The 22,000-nt window shown below is 43.7% G+C and overlaps 1 protein-coding gene across 9 annotated transcripts in view; it reads left to right on the top strand.

Moving 5' to 3' along the window:
• RBM47 (RNA binding motif protein 47) overlaps positions 1–22,000 on the top strand; it is an 87,414-nt gene that overhangs the window by 34,804 nt on the left and 30,610 nt on the right. For 2 of the 9 annotated variants that reach the window (XM_081020012.1, XM_081020013.1), the window contains exon 1: positions 5,436–5,633. The exons of 4 other annotated variants lie outside the window; for them this stretch is intronic. The gene's annotated coding sequence lies outside the window, so the exon portion shown is untranslated. 3 more of the 9 variants (XM_081020017.1, XM_081020016.1, XM_081020015.1) reach the window with 3 other exon arrangements.

The following is a 22,000-nucleotide window of genomic DNA, read 5'->3' as shown; positions in this document are numbered from 1 at the left end:
CCAAGTTCCTTTACTTCCAGGTTGCGATCTTCCAATAAGGAACCGCTGCTCTAAATGTGCCCCCCCCCCATGGCAATATGGTGCAACACTGCAGCACATGTCGGAACCGGTTGGACAGCTTCAAGGAAGGAGATATTGTGAAATGAACTTTTCTGCAGCCGCCAGATATGTGAAGATTAAACTGCAGGACAGCAACTGTCGAGAGAGAACCTAGATTTCTGAATTAGATTCTGATACTTTGAGCGCGACCATTAAAATATGCTAGAGGAGTGAATGCAAACAGATACTTCACATTTTAAATATTTCGCCGTCGCAGGAGCTTGACTCATCGAATGGCAGAGTCAGAAGGGACCACAAGGGTCATCTAGTCCAACCCCCTGCAATGCAGGAATATTTTTGCCCAATGTGGGACTCGAACCCACAACCCTGAGATTCAGAGGCTCATGCTCTACCAACTGCGCTAGGAATATTCCCTTAAGAGAGACGGCTAAAGGGACGTGGGTGGCACTCTGGGTTAAACCACAGAGCCTAGGACTTGCCGATCAGAAGGTCAGCGGTTCAAATCCCCACGACACGGTGAGCTCCTGTTGCTCGGTCCCTGTCAAAGTGCAAGTAGATAAATAGGTACCACTCCGGCGGGAAGGTAAACGGCGTTTCCATGTGCTGCTCTGGTTTGCCAGAAGTGGCTTAGTCATGCTGGCCACATGAGCCAGAAGCTGTACGCCGGCTCCCTCGGCCAATAAAACGAGATGAGCGCTGCAACCCCAGAGTCAGCCACGACTGGATCTAATGGTCAGGGGTCCCTTTACCTTTACCTTAGAGAAGGCTAACGTTTTACTTTGCTATCCAGGTTTGGATTTAATTCCCTGCTTTTGGTTTTCATTGTGCTGGGCAGGATCTGTAAAAGGTGGAGGAAATTTAAACCAAAGTGGGAGAGAGAGTTGCTGCCAAAAGCATCGTACTCAGTTGTCATAATGCTCATGGAACTTGAGAAGAGTCATCTACACCTTTTCTTACTTTTACTGCTTTAAGCTACCCAACTTTTGTTTTCACATTTCACTACTGGGAGCCCAGACCCAAATGCCCCAAATATGTTTGCAATCCCCTTGCCTCCACAGCCAGATTTCAAGGTACGTCTTACCTGTAACTTCTTTTTTGGGGAGCCGGGGAAAATCGGCTGTATCTTATTCAAACCTCATCCAAGAAAAAACTGGCTATTACTGATCATTGGCTAGAGGTTTTCCTGTCAAGGATTTGGTTGACGGGGCAGAAGGAACCAATCGCCAGCAACCGGGTAGAGCCTGTCTCAGCCCTAAAACTCAGACACAACTTCTGTAATCTTATAGGCAAGAGCTGCCCTTTTATCTGCAATTGTGAAGGCCATTGAGACAAAAACCATGCAGGGGAACACGAGAGCGGACAGCTTGGAGAGCTCTGAAGGCTTCAGCAGAAAAACAACAACTCACGTCAGGGTGGAGGAGACACAAAGTCCAGGGGTAGTGTTGACCTGAGCCGACCCAGGAGCTGTTTATAGGATCGGCAGCCAGTCAAAAACGGGAAGATTGTTGCAACAGCAAAAAGAGGATCTGTCAGGACTCAAGCCCAAAGAGGTCCTGATCCTGGGACCTAGTGGGATGTTTGGCAGGGACGGAGACCAGAGTATAGCAAAGGCACATGACATGGCATATGGTTGGGCTGTAATTTTATTTTCATTTTTGACCTCGCTTCATTATGATTACTGGAGAATCGTCACAGTTGATTCCTGTTCCTTTCAGGGGGGCTGGTTAGATGAGTTTGGCGTGAAAATCCTCTTCCAGACCAAGATACTGGAATTCCATGCTGGATGCGTCCCGTTCGAAATGCTTTGCATTTAAAAAGTAGTCACACTGAGCAAGTTTTTCGAGGAGGTGAAAAGCACATGTGACCCAAGAGGAAGAAAATATACATCTGAACTCAAAGCATGCAATTGAAGGTGATCCCCAAAGAAACCAAAACAATGTTAACGTGCACATTTAACCTTATTTCTTGCTTAGTCACTTGACTCAGCCACACAGCTGCAAATAAAACATTTTAAGTGTGTTGCAAAGTGCAATACACAAATGTGACACTAGATGGCGACGGTGAGCTATGGTAAATCCAAAGTATTTTTCAAAACTTTTTTAAAAAGCATTTTGGCAGCGTTTTTCTAGATGTGCTTCAGTTCCATCACTGTTTCCTGATTTATCTGCATTTGTTTGAAAAAGCCACTTCCATTAAGCATGGGGACTTTTCAGATTTTCACAGCTGTTTCACCACAACACCAGTGCACACACTATTCTAAGGTTATATCAAGCTTCAATACTGAATTATTGCAGGATATCAGTCATAGCCCTGTGCTGCCAGCCATGGCAGAGCTCAGTGGAGGGAGAAGCCAGCCCACCAGCCAAGTTTCGGGGGGTACTTGCTTGGAGGCAGAGTCCATATGCAAGATTCAGCCCAGTCCTAAGGTCAGGAGTATCTCAGTTCGGGGGCGGGGTCAAGAAAGCCAAGGGTCCAAGGTCACGAGAAGCAACAAACAGCAAGGTCTGGTCAGGAACGATGAATGTTGTTTCCAGAAACTGACTGAGACTGGAAACCCTGCTTAAGAAAGACTGGTTCTCATCAGGAGCAAGAAGGCTGATCCACAGCAGGTGGAGCTCCTTCATCTTCTGCACCTTTAGGCTGCTGCTCAGCAGGTGAAGCCGACTGGTGGCCCATGACAACATCCCAAACACTGCAAGGGGACTCCGCATCTCTTCTCGGCAATGAATAAACATTGGCGTGCGAAGCTGCCCTTGAAATATCTATGCACTATGCACTATTAACAGAGGTTGGTCTCTGAGGTTGTGTCATGGGGGTCAGAGTACTCTCTGCCACTGGCATGCAAATAACAAAAATACCTTTTAGTTATTTGTGTCCGTATGATAATGGAGAACTTTGCAACACACAGGGCGTGTCATTTTGCCTGGACAACAGTTTTGTCTCTTTATATATGGGAACCATATTTTTGGAGAGATGGGGAGATATAAGCTCAAAAAAAGATGGAGAGACACTTGTAACAATCTAAAGCTTCGCCATATGTCCCATTGCTTCCAAGTAAATATGGTCAATATTGAGTTTCAAGACATATTTACCATGACATATCTTGTTGACCGTCATTCAACGTTCACACAACACACTTAAATGGGGTTGCCATATTTTCAGAAAGCGGAAATCTGGACACAAAAGTTGTGGAGCTTTTTTGCCAAAATTGCAAAGAAAAAAGAAAAAGTTTTAAAGCTATTTTAAAGGGAAAAAGGCAAAAAGGGCACTGCCAACATGGTTGCCATTCATCCAAAATTTTCCAGACATTTTTCCCATTTTCACCCGGACACTGCTTCCGACTGTAGTATTCCAGGTATGTCTGGGAAATTCTGGATGTATGCCAACCCTAACTTAAATGCTGCTTTAAATGGTTACGGCTTCCATCGAAGAATTCTGGGAGCCTGTCTAAATAATATATATGCTGTTGGAAAGGCCTTGCTTCCAGCCATCTTGAAAATGGGTGCAACTTGAGTTTGACTTTGAACTTGAAAATATATCGTGTGTTCTGAAGGCACAAACAAACTGTCAAGCTTTTTTCTTTTCTTTTGCAAAAAATCTCCAAAAAAGAAGAGGTTTTAAAGCTTTTCTTTTCTTATTTTTTAGGGAAATGGTCAAAAAATTCAATGCTTCTGATATGGGCTGCAGTATGCCCATATTTTAACCGATTTTAAAAAAATCTGCCCGGATGTCATTTTTGACGGATGAATCCTGGCTGTGTCCGGGAAATTCCAGACGTATGGCAGCCATGCACACTTTCTCAAGCTCGCAAACTGGCAGTTGCTGCACTCTAGGCTCTCTTCGTGCCTCATAGTAAACATACATGAAGACTGTAAATGTGCAATGTTCCCTTGCTTTCAGGTTCCTTGCTATAAAAGCAACTATATGTATATCTGTAATGGAGAGGGTCTGAGGCTTGGACTTAGCCTAGTGAGTTACCTGGGAATGGGAGGGTTAAAACCGCAGAGGACTGGGACAGTTGCAGGGAAACCAAAATGCTTGTTTACAAAGCTGTTGTACTACCAACCTTACTGTATGCTTATGAAACATGGATCACTTATAAACACCATCTCCAACTCCGCAAAAGAACCCATCAATGGTGTCTCCAAAAAATGTTACACATCACTTGGGAAGACAGGCGAACTAATGCCAGCGTACTGGAAGAAGCAAAGATCACCAGTGTCAGAGCATTGATTCTTCAACATCCACTTCGTTGGACTGGTCATGCTGTTCGGATGCCTGATTATCATCTTCCAAAGCAACTACAGTGGCACCTCGGGTTACATACGCTTCAGGTTAAATACGCTTCAGGTTACAGACTCCGCTAACCCAGAAATAGTACCTCGGGTTAAGAACTTTGCTTCAGGATGAGAACAGAAATTGTGGTCTGGCGGTGCGGCGGCAGCAAGAGGCCCCATTAGCTAAAGTGGTGCTTCAGGTTAAGAACAGTTTCAGTTTAAGAACAGACCTCCGGAACGAATTAAGTACTTAACCCGAGGTACCACCATTCCGAACTTAAAAATTGAAAGTGTAATGCTGGTGGTCAGGAAAAGAGGTTTAAAGACTCTCTCAAGGCAAATCTAACAAAATGTAGCATAAACACCGACAACTGGGAAACACTGGCCTGTGAACGCTCCAATTGGACAACAGCCTTTACCAAAGGTGTCATGGGCTTTGAAGATGCTCAAACTCAGGATGAAAGGGAGAAGCGTGCTAAGAGGAAGGCACGCTTGGCAAACCCTCGCAGTGATCAACTCCTGCCCGGAAACCTATGTCCCCACTGTGGAAGGACGTGTGGCTCCAGAATTGGCCTCCACTGTCACTTACAGACTCACTGTTAAAACCGTGTTCATGGAAGACAATCTTACTCAGCTAGGATTGATCGCCAAAGAAGAAGCAGCTACCTGAGAGTGGGTGTGCGCAGAGCCCTAAGGCAACATGAAGCCCGGACAATCCAGACTGACCAGTCCTGGCCTTCTGACCTTACATGGTCAACAGAGCAGGAACACCTACCTGCGGCATTTCCAGGCTTTCCTCTGGCTCGAGAACATAGGCTCCAGTTTGGGATTTGGGCATGTCTATCCCTGGCCTGCCTCTGGCAATGAGCTGAGATCTGCATGTTCATTTGCTGCGATTTCCTATCTGCTTTTCGGCTTGCCATGTTTCATTCCTGTTCTTCACTGTTCTAACGCCAATCTCTGTGTACTCGACAATTGCAATTAATTTACGAGGGAATTATTCTCTTTATTCTCTCTCTCTCTCTCTCTCTCTCTCTCTCTCTCTCTCTAAGCCTTATTTTCAAGTCTTGCGCAATTCCCGGATTTAGAAAGGTCTGTTCGTTTTGGTAACTGCTGGGGAGTACCTTGTCCGCTCAAATGCTTTCACTGTGTTAGTGCCAGTTTCTGCTCTCATCCTTCTGTAATTGTTAACTTGAATGGAATGCAAAAACTCTGGTTTGGGGCTAGTAGAACTTTAACTTTTGGTAGATGGCGAAAAGCAGGAATGGAGGGAGGTAGACTTTTGCTGCTTGAAAGGTAAGTCCGTATGTGTGTTTATATCCATTCATGTTGCATGGGACAGTTTTGTGGTTCTCTGCTTTTCCTCTTTTTCCTTTCCTTGCGTTCAACGTGCTACGTATCGTCTGCTCTTCTTCTTCTTCTTTTAAAAAACACAGCTGTCAATGAGATGTCTCTGTTTCGTTCCAAAGATTTATTTTGAAATCGAATACTGTTCCTTTCCTAACTGTTCCTTGTCGGGTTTTTTCCAGTTAAACACGCCTAGGCTTGAGTACAGATTAGAAGTTAACAATAAGGGGAAAGGTTGTTGCGATTTATGCCCCACAATTACACGCAAATAGTCTTGACTAATATATCTATGGAGGGTTTTTTTCCTCCCCCCTGCCCCCCGCAAGGCAGATAAAGTGGCAGTGGCCAGGGAGAGACACACACTGGGATTAAATCTCGAATCTGCTGCCCTTGCTGCATTTGTGGTTACCTGAATACTCCATGTAAGTGCTTTGTTACCATTGTACCCTGTTCTCAGTGGTGTTTGCATGGAGGGTGGAACTGAAGGTTGTTTAGTGTCTTGTAAAACATTTACCAAAAGCAGTCAGCCATAGATTTGAAGGGCATTCCATTGCCAGAGAGAGAGAGCGAAGTTGCACGAAAGAGTGCGAACGCCAGGTATTTGCCAGGTACAGTTTCATATTTTTCATCTTCTCCTTATCCAAGAGGCTTTCGGCAGAGGGGCACCGTTTGTGATGACGTGGAACAAAAACGAAACGGGTCCCAAATAGTTCTGTTAAATAGCACCCACGTAGAATTCATTTCCATACGTGACTTGCGGGAGTGAACATTCAGTGACTGTTTGTGGATGGATTTGGGTGGTTTTGCACTAAACAAAAAACCCACCCCAGTGTTAGTTACGAAATGGTTTCAATGTGACTCAGCAACAGGCAAATCACCCATGAGTTCAGGGTTTGCAACATTAACAATGTGCAATTCAGTGATTTGCAACTTGGATGTTAGAGGCTGATTTTCTCTGCAAGGTTCTGCTCAGTGTTTTCTTTGTAAAACAGATATTAGAAAGAAGGCTAGCTTACTCTTGTGGCTTTCCCCTCGAACAGTGACATGTGTGTTAACATGTTCTAGCATAAACACGGATAGTTTCGGATTTAGAGAGAGTGTTAAAAATGGAGGATTTTACTGGCAGTTAGCAGCTACACAGTCTACAATTAGAGGTTAATTATATAGGGATCCCCAATCTCGCTTGCACGCAAAACTTCACGTTTTGTGAATATCTTGAGAAGGTCACATATCAACTTTTTGTGCATGGGGAATGCAAAGTGTATGGTTTGTTGGCAAATGGGCTATTCTGTACACTGCAAAATGTAACAATGCAAAAGAGGCTTGCTTTTCTGTGCGCTGCTGTTTCGTGGCGTAAAAGTGTCAGAGTTTTGTGTCGCCTTGAAAAACCAATTGTGCCATCTTTCTCAAAGCAACGGATACTTTTTGAATCGTGGCCGCGTTTACCTGTTGAGCCTATGTGCTCTCCAATTTATGCTAAATGGATAGTGCCAGAATACAACAGTTCCCAAACAACATTAATATGAATATGAATTAAATTATCTTGAGTCGCTCGCCATTGCTATTTGTGTATAAAGGACACAACACATTTCAACCATTCTTTTGAGAGTAGTGATTCCCTTCCTAATTGCTGTATCCTAAAGACTAAAGATCAGCATGACTGTAATCCAATGACTGTACTTGAATCGTGGTGGTTTTTTTGAAGAAACGCTTTACCAAAAAGAGCAGTCTCCAATTTGCAGCTTTTGTAAATGGGCCTCCCTGTAGTAGTGCTTTATCTTTCCTCATTTGCTAGGACAACTATGTGGGGGGCTTTATTTGTCTTATACACTTCACAATACAGTACGTAGTTGTTTGTGTGCCTAAATGGTCAGTTCTCATGTTCTCGGTGGGCAGAAGACAGATCAGGATTTACTGGAAGATGTCTGGGAAATTTGCAAGTGATCTGCAACGGCAGAAGGGCTTTTCCCAACTAAATAAGGCTGCTGAAAAGTAGGAAAGAACAGAACAGTATGCTGTCTTTTGTGGGAAAGGACTGAAAGCTCAGTTCTGGTACCAGCCAAAAACAAATTCTTTGGCTCCGAACATGCTCAGAAGCACACTTTAATCATTTAATTCTGACTGTATGTATTTTACACCTGGCTGCGGTTGATCAGTCTAGGGTTTCTGGTAAAAAAACAAAGAATATTTAACAAGGCTGCCACTTGCTACCCTGTGCTAAGTTTTATAGCTTCTCTTGGGTCACAAGGGCCTCAATTTGAAGCTAAAAGAGAGGTGACAATGTTATCTATTGTCATGTGATGACATTTTTCTTTTACAAAAACTGATCACCATACGAACTGGCAGATTAAGAGAGATGGTACACAGTGCATGTTTACTTGGAAGTAAATCCCAGTGCGGCTTATTCCCAAATCAGGGTATGTAGGATTGGCAGCCTCAGACTTTAATGCTACTGTTATAGAAAAATAGGAGCGCCTGCATACTCACACATAAGTCCCATTTTCTTCCAAGTATATGCTTGTCTTGCCCTCTTGCATGTTCCCCAAGAGGCTAATTTAGTCCTTGAGTGACTAGGCTTTCTTGAACTTACTTCCAAATGAAATGGCCCCATATAGGTTGGATGGAGAGACAGAAGGATGAAGGAGAATCCCAGCCTTGGAAGTAGTCACAAAAGCAAGAATGTCATGTGTAGAGTACTGGAAGAGGACCAAGAAGACACAAGTTCTACTCAGGCCATTAAGTTCAGTGGGTGACCTTGGTTGGGGGCCAGTCACCCTCTCCCAGCCTGACCCAATTCCAGGGACTTTTGTGAGGGAAAAAATGGTGGTGGGGTGGAACATCTGAGTTCCTTGGAGAAAAAGCACCATTAACACAGTAGCAATCGGAATAAAATGGGGAAAGCGAGCTTTCCATTTTATACTGAACGTGCATTTGTTGACAGAGGTATTGCACTTTCTGCGTTCTAAAATGTCCATCTTTAATCACTTAATCTTCAAGCACTGTCTCAAATTTCAGGAGCACTTGCTCCGAAATACAGTGGTACCTTGGGTTACATACGCTTCAGGTTACATACACTTCAGGTTACAGACTCCGCTAACCCAGAAATAATGCTTCAGGTTAAGAACTTTGCTTCAGGATGAGAACAGAAATCGGGCTCCGGCGGCGCGGCAGCAGCAGGAGGCCCCATTAGCTAAAATGGTGCTTCAGGTTAAGAACAGTTTCAGGTTAAGTACGGACTTCCGGAACGAATTAAGTACTTAACCCGAGGTACCACTGTAAGTGTGCAACCTGAAGGCATTTGAAATCTTAGGATAAAACAGATAAACTGGATATCTTTTAAAAAAAAATTTTTAATTGCTGTTTTAACTTTGAAGAATGACAGGACAATAAGCTGCCCAGGTTTCCAGAATGACCTGGCTGCAAATCAATATTATGAATTTTAAATGGGCATTGGACATATTTTTTCCTGTAGCTGGGGGGGGGGAATGGACATCTCCCCTGACTCTCTGTGTTGCGAGGGAAACTGAATTGGGAAAATGGCCTTAGCAACTTGCTTAGATTGAGTGGGGGATAAGCTAAGGATACAGGTGAGGTGGATTTTATCCCATGTTTAGTCATCATCTGCATCCTTGTTTACTAAGTTCCAGTCAGTTACACCTGAGCAAATACAGTAAAGGTAAAGGGTCGGAACACAAGTCTCAGAGAGAAAATTAACAGCAGAAACTTCTGTTGGAATGGGGATGCTAGGGTGGCAAGAACGTCGGGTCTTCTGTATTTATTTGCAGGGCTCAGATCTTTTTATAAACTACTGGTAATTTTTAATGGGCATTTTGCATGGTGCCCTGATTATGTGCAAACACACCCAAATGCAGCCGGAGTATTGGAAAGCCAAAAACATTTAAAAATAAATAGAACCATTATTTTTAAATGAAACAATACAGAGTGAGGGCATGGGTAGTACATACTAAGGAGCTCCAATGCCTTCCTTTCCCCCAGTTTGTAGGGGGATTTTTGTGGTCTTCACGGTCTCGGAATTTGCAGACTTGCCAAGATAGGTGGCAAGCTCCCAAATAGAGTGGTGCCTTGGTTCTCAAACAACTTGGTACTCAAACAACTTGGAACCCAAACACTGTAAACCCAGAAGTAAGTGTTCAAGTTTGCGAACTTTTTTTTTGGAAGCTGAACGTGCTCCGTTTTGAGTGTTACACTTCCGTTTTGAGTGCCACACTTCCGTTTTGAGTGCCACGCTTCCGATTTTAGTGCCACACTTCCGTTTTGAGTGTTACACTTCCGTTTTGAGTGCGACACTTCCGTTTTGAGTGCCACGCTTCCGATTTTAGTGCCACACTTCCGTTTTGAGTGTTACACTTCCGATTTGAGTGCTACACTTCCATTTGGAGTGTTATGCCGATGTCTGTCTGTTTTTGCTATTTATTTTGCGTTTTTGTGGCTCTTTTTTTGTGTGGCTGTGTGGAACCCAGTTCAGCTACTGATTGATTGATTGATTGATTGATTGATTGATTGAGTGACTGCAGTTCATTGTTATTGCTTTCATTTTATGGATCAATGGTCTCGTTAGATAGTAAAATTCATGTTAAATTGCTGTTTTTTAAAAATGGCTGATGTTTTTAAAAGTCTGGAATGGATTAATCCATTTTCCATAACTTTCTATGGGAAAGGGCACCTTGGTTTTGGAACACTTTGGTTTTTGGAAAAACATCCGGAATGGATTAAGTTTGAAAAGCAAGGTAACACTGTACTCCCCATTGAGAGATGCAGTTCCCTGGGGACTGTGGCTGCTCAGGAATTACAATTTCCCATTTCATAGAAGCCTTTGGACCTGTGATTTTGTGTTGCAGATGCCCAAAGCCATCTCTGGTCTTGGGCCACCGGAAGCACCTTGCGTATTTGGTTGTGTTGACGGATCCAGTTGGGTCCTTTTTTTCTTTTTTCTTTTGCAGAGCAATAAGCAATTTGGGAGGACAGCAAGCTGTTATTGTCTTCCCTTCCAGAAGCTACTTTGTCCATAACTTCCCCTTTCAAGAAAGGGACTGCGGGTAACTAGGCAGACTTGTTGGTACAGTGTTTCTGGGGTTGCCAGTTGGAGAGATGGATATTGGGCATGCAGCGGACTCGCTTCTCGCAGAGAAAACTCCCGTGTGCGTTCTTGCCTAGACGTCTCTCATGGCTTTCTGCAAAGCTGAAAGGAGCCTTAAAACAAAATCCCTGACCTTCAGGAGTTAGTTGGTTTTCTGGTCTGTTGGGCAAAAAAATGCTCTCAGCACACACAACCATTGTCTGCTCAGCATAGCAGAGACAAACGCAGGAGGAGGGGAGTCCTGCAATGTGTAGTGCAAAAAGTTTGAACTTTGTACAGATAACCCTGATGCAAGATTGAAATACACCAGAAAAAAGTTTTTAAATGTATGCAGTATGTCGAACAATATCAAAATATGCTTACAACAGTGCTGGCAGTATTAATAGATCTATAAATGGCTATAAACTGCCACCCATAACAAAGAGAAAAGCACTGTGGTCTAAACCACTGAGTCTCTTGGGCTTGCCTATCGGAAGGTTGGCGGTTCGAATCTGCACGATGGTGGTGAGCTCCCTTTGCTCTGTCCCAGCTCCTGCCAACCCAACAGTTCAAAAGCACACCAGTGCAAGTAGATAAATAGGTACCGCTGTGGCGGGAAGGTAAATGGCGTTTCCATGAGGTCTGGTTTCCATCACAGTGTCCCATTGCGCCAGAAGCGGTTTAGTCATGCTGGCCACATGACCCAGAAAGCTGTCAAATGGTGTTGGGGGTTCCGTTCCCTTCCCTGTGTGCCCCAAATATCTGCTCCAAGGGGGTTCCCTGGAGAAGACCGGAGGGAAAAAAGAACTGCTGTGTGCTCAGAAGTTCATTGTGTTGGTGGAGCTGCGACATTGGATACCCTCCTCGCCGTTCAGGTCTTGACCCTGCTTCAAGGTCTCGTGAAAGCCCATGAGGAGTCTGACAAGTGCTCTTTCATGTGAGGATGGGAAGACACCTTAAAGTCCATTCCGTCCCAGTTCTGCATTGGGCAAGGGACTAACTTGGTTCCTCGTTGTCGTTTCTGTGTGAATCTGAAAGCACTGAAAAGCTTATTTCTGAGTAAACATGCCAAACGTTGACGCTGCACAATTTCACGCTCGCTACATGCGTTAGGAAGGAGTCAGAATCCTTGGGGGGAGAATTTCACTTCCTGAAAAATACATGTGAAAAATATGTAGAGCAGTATCCGTTCTGAGCTAGTTTAATGAGCTGTATGAGAACAAACAGGGAAAACAAAATGCTTGTGTTACATACTGTGATATGTGCATTACATATATCCCTGTGATCTTGTTTTATCATGTTGGTTTGCTGCCCATAAAGTTCATTAGAAGGAGTACATTTCTGGTCCCCACAGTATATTGGAAGGAAAAAATACATGTATAATTTTAAGCCAGAGTGCATTTTAAATTATTACCCTTGGGGAGGGGCTTCTTTATTACTATGCAGTTCTGTTGAAACAAGGGCTTAATGGTTTTCAGGATGAAGTTTCAAGCCCCATGCAATCAAGTACTTGGCATCAGACTTTTAAATGGGAGATATGGTTGTGCAGAAGGTCCTGAACTTCCATAAGAACTAGAAACTTAGCTTCTCTCCCCCTTTTAAGTGAAGACAGGAAATCTCGGGATTCTTTTCAAGTTGCTTAGCAATAGTCTGCAACCTTTCTTGATCTGGGGTCCGCCTTTAACTGAAGCAAGAATTAAGGTCCCATTTCTTAATTCTTTTCACCATGTATCTTTCTGATGGTACTGCTGTTGTGACCCATAGCTTGATCTCAACCCATTCCTCAACCCACCAGTTGAAGACCAGTGGCCTAATTTTTCAGTAACAGGAAATGCTGTCTTATGTTCTACTTTATGGTCAAGTTTGAGAATGGAGAGGAGGTTCCCAGCTTGCCATCAGGAAGGTTTATTGCTTGCAATAAATTGACTGACATACAATCATCTACCCAGCAATTGACTTAAGCCCACATTCTGCCGGTAGCCATAGATATAGTTGACCAAGCACTTTAAATGGAGTTTCTCATATGCTTATGTTAAAAGAGTCACATGGGCTTAGAATGGCATCTGTTATGTATAACATATTTAAAAAGCATATACCGTATTTTTTGCACCATAACACTCACTTTTTTCCTCCTAGAAAGTAAGGGGAAATGTCTGTGCGTGTTATGGAGGGAATGCCTACGGGTGGCAGGGGGATCTGCTGCAGTCGTGAGCAGAGGATCCATGGTTCCCCTTCCTTCCCTCCTCCGTGGCTCGCTTTGAAACAGCAAAGAGGGAGAAGAGCCTTAAACCCCTCTTCTGCATAGAGGGAGAAGAGCCTTAACCCCCTCCCCTTAAACCCCTCTTCTGCATTATTAGCAGCATCCTTCTCCACACACCCCACGTGTGCTCCTTGTCCCTTGAGTGCTTTTTCTTCCCTCCCCACTTAAAACGTGGTTACAAAGCATGGATCCACATGGATCCTCAGGATTTTTGCATTGGGCTACTCCAAACTCACCGTCAGATCACATGTCTGTGGCCACAGCATGAACCACAAAAATCATACATCCACTGTTTCGTTTAGAATATTTTTTTTCTTGTTTTCCTCCTCTAAAAACTATGTGCGTGTTATGGTTGGGTGCGTGTTATAGAGCGAAAAATACGGGTAAGTGATCAGTATTAGAGCCTTCATATGCTTAGTGCATCTATATTGATTAGGATGTCATCTCAAGTGTAAAATAATGTTGACATTCAATGTTGGTGGTCTGCTTCTAAGATTATGATTATTATTAATACACTTTCAAGCCAAATCAGTACAATCCAGTAATAAGATGCATTGCATGTTCTAGCATACCACAGATACATTCAGTTTTCTTTTCAATATCTTGTGTCAGTTTCTCTTGCTGTATTTGGACACTTCTCAGATATTATTGAACAGGATTACCCACACGTTTCTCTTCTCGATAAAGCAGGTAGTTAGTGTTTCATTTCAAAGTCTTCATGCTATCAGCCGTTTCATAAATGGCATCACACCTAAAGTGGGAATACAACACACATTTCCAAACACAAAGTGCTCAACAGAGAGGCCAAATTGAGGGCAACTCTCTGTTAACTGAATGCTTGATTGCAAATTCAGATTTCCTTGACACATGTGAAGTGGCTTTGTCATTCATCCTGGGTCAATTATACTGTACAATTGAAGTTTCACAGCCAAACAATAGGAGTTTGTTGCTCTTTTTGTTTTACTGTTACAATATTATTTTGACAGCGACAACGTAGCGAAGGATGAAAAGAGGTTTGTTTCCTTAGCTGATCAGTTCTGAGGCCAACTTTGAAAAAACTCTCTTGCTTGATTCTGGCTTACCTGAATACTTGCAGGAGTTGGAGCATACCAACCAAGAGCCAGAGTACCATAGCTGTCAACCTTCCCTTTTTTTTGCAGGAAATTCCCTTATTCCAGCGCTGTTTCCCGCTGCTATTCCAGATTGTTAGATATCCCATAGACTGTCCCCGGGACAGGTGAGGCTGCTGATCCCTTACTTTCAAATCTGAAAGTTGACAGCTATGCTGAGTACCTGGGGACAAAGGGAGCACTCACTGCATTGTAGCATTGACCTAGGGGCATTTACTCCTGACCTGAGTGGATCACCCCTATGGTTAATGCCAGGGGTCAGCAACCTTTTTCAGCCATGGGCTGGTCCACTGTCCCTCAGACCATGTGGTGGGCCGGACTATATTTTTTGGGGGGAAATGAACGAATTCCTATGCTCCACAAATAACCCAGAGATGCATTTTAAATAAAAGCACACATTCTACTCATGTAAAAACACGCTGATTCCCAGACCGTCCGTAGGCCGGATTTAGAAGGCGATTGGGCCACATCCAGCCCACGGGCCTTAGGTTGCCTACCCCTGGTTAATGCCATTTCACTTCACTGAGAAGCTACATGCTGCCCTGGGATTCTGGTCAAAGTTAATTTATGCAGGAGAACACTGTCAGGGCTTGGATGGATCTGCACGGAGTTTTGAACTGGTAATCTGGGAGATCTCAAATGGAGGGTCCAGTCTCTGCATCAGCACCCACTTATGTACGGAATAAGGAATTGCAAGGAGACCATCTTCTTTACAGCAATAGACCAGTCCACCCGACCAGAGAAGAATAGCAGATCAAGTTGATGGATTATGCCGAAATGGCTAAAATGCCCGGAAGAATCAGAAGTCAGGAAGACCAAAATTTTAATAAGGAATGGGGAAATTTTATAATTTATCTTAAAAACAATTGTAAACGCCTAAAATTGTAAGTAGGATTGAAATAACACTTGTAGTCTAATGGTGAATTTTGGATACAATGGAGGGGTAAAAGATTTGGATTAAAAGATGCAGGAGGAAATGATTAACAATAGGACCCACAAAGGGGAGGAGAGAAGTCCACAGGATTCTTTAGGCAAGGCACAATGTGCTTTCAATGCATGCACTCGCATGGTTGCGGCCTCTGCATGCCCATGTGTTTGGTATGCATGGAAGTAGCAAAAGACCTGATAACCTTCCTGGGAAATTTGGAGCTGAGCTTGCCCATAGTAATACGTCAACATGTTATTCCCCGCTTCGATATCCTCTTTTAAAAATTTATTTTTTTGGTTTTTCAGATTTGAGTTTTACAACCACATATCCAACATATAACACAGAAACAAAGAATCTCCTGGACTTCTCTCCTCCCCTTTGTGGGTCCTATTGTTAATCATTTACTTCCGCATCTTTTATGATAATCCATATCTTTTACCTCTCCATTGTATCCAAAATTCACCATTAGACTACAAGTGTCATTCCAATCCTGCTAACGATTTTAGCTGTTTACATTGGTTTTTAAGATAAATGATAAATTTCCCCCATTCCTTATTTTCCTGATTTCTGATTCTTCCGGTCATTTTAGCCATTTTGGCATAAACCACCAACTTGACCTGCCCTTCCCATTTCGGTATTTTCTGCTTCACTTAGAGCCAAACCCCTCTTAGATTTACACTGAGCCTGCAGAATGGCACAAGAAATGTAGCCTAGCAAACTTGTGAACTCTTGCTAAAAAGTCTGACTGTATTTGGCATTTGCTCCCATCACTTCCTTATCCATCCGTTTTTATACGGGTTAAGCCAGGGGTAAATTGGAGAAGTGAAAGACGCCGTGTTTGCACTTCTCAGGCCCTGGAGACGACAATATGGCACTACAATTAGCAGGCATGCAATTTATTGCGCTGTTCGAAATCCACCCTCCCCAGTGCCTGCAAGCAGGACGGAGAGGGGGAAAGAGAGTTTACAAAATGGGCGAGTCTCCCAGAAGCAGGGCACAGGTTTTCCATGGGCAGGGCTGGAGCTTTATCGGAAGATAGAGCAAGGGAGGGGAAGGTGGAGTACAGGTCTGGGCTCTCAGTGCTGGACTTAGCAAACAGGCTGCTGGAGACGATGTCAGGGCCTGGGCAGAGGAGGAGGAGAAGTGGTGGAGACCTTTCCAAGAAGGAGGATGTTAAATTGTGGGTGAACATATCAGACGACACAGCGATTCTTCAAACAGCTCTTGTTTATTCACAGGCCAGAACAGAACTGAAATGAAGGGTTCAGTCAGCCTACTTATATAGAGCTCCAGTACAATGTAACTGTAACAATTTTCTAAAATTATCCAATCACTGAACGTCACTTTTGATCCCTTATTTGCATAACTATCTACAGTATCCCCCTGCTGGCCCAGGGTGAGAACTTCAGTACATAACAAAGGAAGAAGAAGAAGATGACAGTACAGTGGTACTTTGATTCTCAAACGCCTTGGTACTCAAACAACTTGGAACCCAAGCACTGCAAACCCGGAAGTAAGCGTTCCAGTTTGCAAACTTTTTTTGGAAGCAGAACATGCTCCGTTTTGAGTGTTACACTTCCAATTTGAGTGCCACACTTCCGTTTTGAGTGTTTTGCTGACAATTTAAGTGTTACGCTTCCAATTTGAGTGCCACACTTCCTTAGCTGCCAGGGATGATGGGAGTTGTAGTCCATCAACAGCCAGGGACCCGAGTTTGAGAAATACAGCCTTAGAGGTTGGAAGCTTTTTATCCAGATTCCTGTGTTTCCATAAATCATACTTACTCCACCCAGAGTTTCTGAGTTCCAAGATTTCTTATGCTGCCATTAACTCTTTATAGATGGCCTTCTTACTAGTTTGTGGATAGCAAAGTAGTCAGAGAAGCATGAACAAATTTTAGAAAGTGTCATCCCTGCGCCCCAGGCTGATAATAGTCCTATTATTATTAATATTATTATTAAAATTATTTTATTTTGACAAACTAATAATCATAAATTTAAAAAAAATAAGAAGTCCCCCAAAATTTCAACACCTCTTGCGATGGTTTGAGCCCTTTCCATTTTAACAGTACAAATTCTACAAACACCCTGCATATCTCCTCAAAATCATTTCTCCTGCACATTCCCTCTCTTACCTTGATGGCACATGTTAATTCATCGTTAATAGCTATATCCCACAACTCTACCATTCTTCCATTTTATATTCTCCTTACCCCTTCCACTTCCTAGCTATAAAAATTCGTGCAGCTGTCAATATATTTGTGAGCAAGTCCTTCATAGCCTGCAAACCTTCCACTCCATTGTAAATTGATAATAATGCTACCTCTGGACTTTCAGTCAGCTTTAACCCAGTGATTTCTGTTATCTCCTTAAACACCCTTTGCCCCACAAAATGTACATATTTACACCCCCACCACATGTGAACATAATTCCCTGTTTCCTGGCATCCCCTGCAACATAACACCGAATATTCCTTGTTTATCTGATTTAATCTGGCTGGTGTATTTAATACCAGAAACATTGTTAAAGAAGTGGTTTAACTACCAAACTGAGAGGAAGAAACCTGTTCAGCCTTTAAGGATGGACTTCTTTGCATATAAGAGAACAGTGGTACCTCAGGTTAAGTACTTAATTCGTTCCGGAGGTCTGTTCTTAACCTGAAACTGTTCTTAACCTAAAGCACCACTTTAGCTAATGGGGCCTCCAGCTGCCGCTGCGCCGCCAGAGCACAATTTCTGTTCTCATCCTGAAGCAAAGTTCTTAACCCGAGGTAATATTTCTGGGTTAGCAGAGTCTGTAACCTGAAGCGTATGTAACCTGAAGTGTATGTAACCTGAGGTACCACTGAATTTCCTTGGGATTGGTTCACCCTTGCTATTCAATGAGATTTCATTTCATTGGTGTATGAAATCTGAGCCTGGCAGTAGAAAGAGCATTTAGGTGGCTGTAGCCAGTCTGCAATCACTGGGGTCCTCCAGATGTCCAATTTGCTGAGCTCTCATCCTGATTAACTTACCCAAAGCTTGCACAGAGTTTTGATTATATCCAGCCTTTACCAAGCACCTCTTCTGACTTGTTTGCAGGGCAGTTACATGACAACCAAGCATCCACCCTGATTCACTTGCTGGGTGTTTACATGTGTTCCTCTTATTCATTCATCTCACACTTTTCCATGTCACTTTCCTAACTGCAGAAAGTCGTTTGTTTGCTTGTTTTAAGGAAATGGGTGGTGGGCTCTTGTGGGCCGCAGAACTTTATCCACAAGGTAGAAAAAGGTTAAGTTGCATTGTGCACTTAAATCCCTGCCGTGAGATACTGACAGTCTGCAAGTGTCTGCTGTTAGACACTTTTCGGAGATGATACCTTGGGGCAGTAGGCGAGGGCCGGAGTCCTGACCCTCACTGGCTTGCCCGCCCTGAGCAGAAGAACGGTAGCTGGAGGAGGCAAGGCTGCAAAGGCTGTTGCTGCTGCCATTGCAAGGACTGTTGCTGTGCCATTGCACAGACACTACTGTGCCCTTAAATGGATTCCCTTTGCTTACAGATTAGCAGGCAAACTGTATCCTATTAACCGTATTAGATATTTGTCTACAGCTTTTGCTACTGCTTGCTATGAGATGGTGGTGACATAACTGGAACAGCCAGGTGTGTGTTTTGAGTATACCTGCATATATGTCCATTGTTATGTACTGAAGTTCTCACCCTGGGCCAGCAGGGGGATACTGTAGATAGTTTTCACTCAGGCAGGGGGTTGGACTCGATGGCCCTTGTGGTCTCTTCCAACTCTATGATTCTATGATTCTAGGTCCACATATGCAAATAAGGGATTGAAAGTGACATTCAGTGATTGGATAGTTACAGAAAGTGGTTACTGTTGCGTTGTATTGGAGCTCTATATAAGCAGGCTGGCTGAACCCTTCAGTTCAGTTCTGCTCTGGCCTGTGAATAAACAAGAGCTGTTTGAAGAATTGCTGTGTCGTCTGATATGTTCACCCAGAACTTAACATCCATGTTACAGTGCAGTTTGTTTTCTGCAGGGTTCTACCTGATTTATTTATTTATTATAATAATTTTTATTAGTTTTCAATTACAATCCAATAATAGCCTCATTATAACAATACCAATTTATAATACAATTACTAATACCAATTGTTCAAATACGAATTATATAATTTAGGTGGCCCCCCATGTGCTGCAATTGATGGGTTGATTATTTTCTTTATTTCGTTCCAAAATCTTACTAATTTCAATTACATTCCGGTCATAATAATAATCCCTTGTACAACAACTGCCATATTAATAACTTCTATTCGTGTTGACACATTAAATGATTTATAGAACTACAAGTGAGGAACTCAAACTATATCCTTGTTCTTCCTGTGTGTGGCAATTATTCTGTCCGTGGTGTTTCTTCCTGTCCTTGTAAGATGTTGTGTCTATCTTTTTTTGTTTGTTGCTGTTGTCCAATATGCCTTGGGCAGAGCTGATAGGGTTCTTCCTGATTTGGGGGGTCTTCTTCTTCTTCTTCTTCTTCTTCTTCTTCTTCTTCTTCTTCTTCTTCATCCTTAAGATTATGCATTCATCACACTAATGAGAGCAGAAGGAGCCACAGATCATTGTGGTGCTTTTAACTAAAATAAAGTTCTTTCCATTGTGAAAAGCAGGACAGCGGGATAGCTCTGCTGGTAATGGCAGGAAAGCCTTCATCTCAGGGTTGTGGGTTTGAACCCCACATTGTGCAAAAAAAGAGAGATTCCTGCATTTTAGAGGGTGGGGCTAGATGACCCTTGGGGTCCTTTCCACACAGTTCTATGATTGTCTAAAAATTGAGAAAATCTAATGCAATTAACATGTCTTCCGTCAGAGCATACAGATTAATGTCAGAGTTTCTGTATCCTGACCCTCCAAGATACCTGGGGGGTGGGGGACGACTTGTTTTTACAATCATAGAGTAGGGAGGAGCCTAGCCCCCAGCTTGATATAAAAATATATATCTTCAATGCATTGTTATCAAGTCACTTACAAACTGACTTTTTTGACATTTGTTCTGGTATCTTCCCTGTTATCAAAGTTAGACTGAGCAGTCTGCAGTTGCCCAGATGCCCCTTTTTGAAGGACACTGAAATATACTATTGGCCACTCCTTCCCTCCAGGGATTCTCAAAGATGATAGCCAGAGGTCCTTAGAGTAGATCAGCACATTCCTTTCGCTCCCTGGCATGTGATGGATCTGCTTTGAAAACTTCAACTTCTTTAATGTTGATTGGGATCTCCTAACCAAGTCCTTGCAGGACCAGGCTTCCGGCTCCCCATACCCTAACCCAGGGGTCAGCAAACTTTTTCAGCAGGGGGCCTGTCCACTGTCCCTCAGACCTTGGGGGACGACGACTATATTTTGAAGGGGAAAAAATGAACGAATTCCTATGCCCCACAAATAACCCAGAGATGCATTTTTAATAAAAGGACACATTCTACTCATGTAAAAACATGCTGATTCCCGGACCGACGGTGAGCCGGATTTCGAAGGCGATTGGGCTGGATCCGGTCCCTGGGCCTTAGTTTGCCTACCCATGCCCTAACCCATATAAATAAGAGACCAATAGGACTGGTTTTGGGTCAGAACAGCCCACAACTTTATCGAATACAGTTGAAAGAGGTTTGGCTTGGGCATGGGGCAATCAAAATACTTCCGGCCCACCAACCGGAAGTGACGCGTGGTCAATCCAGGCGGGGGTTCCTTAGACTTACATCAAATAGGGTGACCCCCGCGGGTACTGCTGTTTGGGGGAGTGCCTTCGGCCCTGGCCTCCATCTGGGCACGCAGACATGGCCATCCCCCCCCCCCAGATCCCTTTAACAGGATACCCCAGCATTTGGAGGGGCAAGTGGAGACTACAAACATCCAAAACAAAGGATTGCCCCAACGCCCAACCTAGTTGTGACGATTGCTATGAGGTAGGCAAAAGCACCGGCTGGGTGCCAATTAGCCCAGTGGGCAAATTCCTACCTGGCCCCTTAAAAGATGGTGACCACCGTAGCCACAACAAAGTCATTGACTATCAGCTTAAACCAAGGGTGCATGAGCAGGGAAAGGAGCAAACAGGTAATGCCTGAGGTGTGGGCTGCTTAAATGGGCAAGGAGTGGATGCGAGGAAAACCTACCTGCTCTGTCAGCTCCACCCTCTGGCACAGCCCGAGTCCCCAACCTGCATCCCCATTTGCCAAAGCCAGGTGCAGGCTAGGATCCAGTCCTGATAGGCGGAAGGGCTTAAGCCCCCGCCACCTATCAGAAAGGGCACCACTGTTCTAGTTCCCTCATTGGAGCCCCGGTGAAACCTCTGCCATCCCTCACCACCACCACACCAAGAGGGGTGAGCGGACTTGTTGCGAATCCTCCGCACTCCTCGCCTTATGTGAGGTTGCATGCAGTTCACCTTTGGGAAGAAGGCAGGAGCAAAAGGGGAGGTGAATAATTCCATTTTCTCTTTGTCACTTGTTAAGATTTCAGCACCCTTAGAAGGCACTGGGCATACCAGAATTCCCTTCCTCTTGCTTCCAATGTACAGTGGTACCTCGGGTTACAGACGCTTCAGGTTACAGACGCTTCAGGTTACAGACTCCACTAACCCAGAAATAGTACTGTGGGTTAAGAACCTTGCTTCAGGATGAGCACTGGGTGCAGTGAAGGGGAAAAGCTCCACCAGTTGAATTCCTGTTTTGTTTTTTTTAACCCAGCCAATAGGATAAAGGTTGGGCGGTACTAAGACCGCAGTTTATTCCATTTTTCTGATGTTTCCTTACCTGATACGGTTTCACATACTATAAAAGTCACTTCTGGAAATTTATTAGTTTTTTAAGTTTTTTTTTTCTGGGGGGGGGAAATCCACTTTAAACCTTTACACTCAGAAAATTGTGGGAATTTGG

Source organism: Podarcis pityusensis (assembly GCF_964106645.2).
Source record: "Podarcis pityusensis genome assembly, chromosome: 9".
Lineage (NCBI taxonomy): Eukaryota > Metazoa > Chordata > Lepidosauria > Squamata > Lacertidae > Podarcis > Podarcis pityusensis.
This window is presented reverse-complemented; position numbering and strand designations above follow the sequence as displayed.